At 38.0% G+C, this 2,814-nt stretch overlaps 1 long non-coding RNA gene across 2 annotated transcripts in view; it reads right to left on the bottom strand.

Moving 5' to 3' along the window:
- Nucleotides 1-1,723: 1,723 nt before the first annotated feature.
- LOC109374490 (uncharacterized) overlaps nucleotides 1,724-2,814 on the bottom strand; it is a 145,802-nt gene continuing 144,711 nt past the window's right edge. For both annotated transcript variants that reach the window (XR_002122393.1, XR_002122392.1), the window contains exon 5: nucleotides 1,724-1,775. This is a non-coding gene — a long non-coding RNA (uncharacterized LOC109374490). The remainder of the gene's footprint in view (nucleotides 1,776-2,814) is intronic.

The following is a 2,814-nucleotide window of genomic DNA, read 5'->3' as shown; positions in this document are numbered from 1 at the left end:
ACTGGCCCATGTTGGTATTATCATTGCACTCTTCCTGGGTGAGGCAGATCAGTCACCAGCCTCTGGACGGCCGCTCACACCAGCTGCTGGCTGCTCACGCTGGCTGCCAGCCACTCACGGTAGCTCATGGCAGCCCACTGCAGCCCTGCTGCAGCCTATGCCATCACCAGGAACTCATGGCAGCCCAGCTCCAGGTCGAGCTGTTCTTCACCATCTTAGCTATAGAGGGCGAGCGTCACTGGCCCTCATGTGGGATCCAAACCAGGGCCCTGCTGCTCAGAACTGGCATCCCAAGCCAACTCTTAACCAACGTGCCACTCAGCTGGCCCTAAATAACATTCTTGAGGAATAAAAATGTACGCTGGCAAAGGGGTAGGAGAGTGTGGCATCTTATTGCTAAATAGAGTACATAATAAGACAATGGAAAATTACTTCTTTTAAGTGCTGACAACAGAAATAATCTCTCCAGTAAGAGGAAACAAAATTAAAAAGGCAAATAGAAATAGCAATAAAACAGATGATTAATAGATGGCTGTCTACCTTAAATGTATCTTCACAGAATCAACACCAGTCCACAGGAAAAATTACAGCTCATGAGAACCCAAGAAATTATCTAGTCCCACTATAATATTTTGTAGATTGAGAAACTAATAACAAGAGATTTAAATTGACTTGCTAACCACTTTACAGCTAGGTAGTAAGTAGCATTAATGTCCCATCTAGACATCCCATTGCTTTACTCCTGTGAAGTGAGAACAAATTCCTAGATACCTAATAGAAAAGCATCATATAACATCTCTAGAGTTGGTTCCACAGGAATGAAATCATGAAAAAAAACCACACAAAAACACTTGAAACATAAAAGCAAGTCTTCAATAACATCTTACTTTACCCCAACAATTAAAGATGGACACACAGAGAAGCTTAAGTCAGGACGTGGAGACAGATAGCCAGCACTAAAAAACACAGACTATAGCTAAACCAAGAACTTCTAGAAACTCAGTGTGAGGTGTTTATCACCCATCCACTGCTTCTTGGAATTTTCATGAGTTTAAATTATTTTCATCTCATCACAGATTGAGAATGAATTCACTAGAAGTGGAAACAGCTCCAATAGCCCCGGCAGGACAGCTTTCAAGCTCCAGAAAGAGGCCTATACAACAAAATAGTCACCAAAGTGCGGTAATCAGGACTTAGGTCAACAAAAGATGTTTTCACTGCTTCTGGGTCTAATGGTGACATATGAAGACCTAAAAGAGGAGAACTATAAAACTGAACTGATAAACTACGAAGATCCTGCAGACAAAGAAAACTGTAGAAATGCTGTAAGGTATCATGCAGTCCTCACCTATTACATATTATTAATATCTATTTGTAATGATTATTAACACAGAATAAGACTCCATTTCCCGGAGCAGAACACTGGGTGCTGTGAAGAATTTTACTGGACTTAATGGTTTCTTAAAAAGCAAAACAAAGCAAAACCAAAACTTCACACTCAACAATGCAAGGGCCAAAAAGATATAAAAGCTATGAGATTTGGCCATTTAAGGAAGTATATCACTTTCTAGTTAGTACATTGTTTTTAATATTAGTTTCCTAATAGATATACATATATTTTACCTTAAAATATACAGAAACCTTCCAAAGCAGTAACTCCAAATCTCTTTAAAGTATTCTTAAGATACCAGTGTTTAGGTGGAAACTTTTGCTGCAACTACTATTATNGTAAAGTCGGTGTGGTCTTGATCAGGAGTGGAAATAAGCTCACAGCCCTATGTGTCCACAGGAGAGAAAGGGCAGGAATAAGTAATGACGTCAGCCTTACGAACAAGATCAAGGCTAGCAAGGGAGAGGTAAGGTGACAACACACATATCCCATGACGCCTGTATTATATTCTGGTAGTTAGAGTCATTGTCACTATCTTTTTTGTTTCACATCACAGGACGTCTCAGGCATGGTGTCACCATATCTCAGTAATAGTCTGATTGTGACAATCATTTTACCCAAGAAAAGTAGAGTTGACTACATTGTCTTTAAAACTCACTGCTGTGATGACATTTAAGAGGAACATAAGAACTGTGATATAAGTATTATAAAATACATGCACAGTGAAATCATCTGAAATTAAAATTATTTCAAAAAAAATGTAAGTTCTTTAAGCAGACCATCTAAGTTTACTTACACGAATGGAAAAACTAATATTAATATTAAAGTACTGGTACCACTACATTTTAAGTAAAATCAAGTCAGGTGTCCTATAAACTTCCTTTACGGTACCTTTTTCCTCATGTAAAAAGCAGCATGAAGAGCTATGCCTGTGTAAATGTGTCTCTTGGATTATCTTTTGGACATAATGAAGTGAATTTATTAGTCCTTTACCTCTTCTACAACAGATACCTTTTCTAGTGAGAAATACTGAAATATATTTATAAAGCCACAGAAGTCCAGCTTGTTGGCACTAGTGAACTTAGAAGAGTAACGAAACTGTATTTTTGAAATGACACCTTTTCCTCAATGTCTTACACAGGCAAAGGTATGTAAAAACAGAGTGCGATGGGACTTCAGACTTCTTAGTTCAGGAATAAAACAATCTGTGGTCTCTGGCAAACAGCTGAATAAGCAAAAGTTAAATATAATCTACTATATAAAGTCACTATTCAAAGAGTTTTCAAGGATACAAAACACCCACAGTGCCTCTTAAATTATTCCAAGAACCATTCTCAGTAGATTTAAAGGTTCTTCTTTAACTTCAAGGTCTGTCTTTTCTCATTTATGTAAAGGACATTTGGACACAGTGCATGTGTATCTTA

This window comes from Hipposideros armiger, unplaced genomic scaffold (assembly GCF_001890085.2).
Source record: "Hipposideros armiger isolate ML-2016 unplaced genomic scaffold, ASM189008v1 scaffold_825, whole genome shotgun sequence".
NCBI classification, from domain to species: domain Eukaryota; kingdom Metazoa; phylum Chordata; class Mammalia; order Chiroptera; family Hipposideridae; genus Hipposideros; species Hipposideros armiger.
This window is presented reverse-complemented; position numbering and strand designations above follow the sequence as displayed.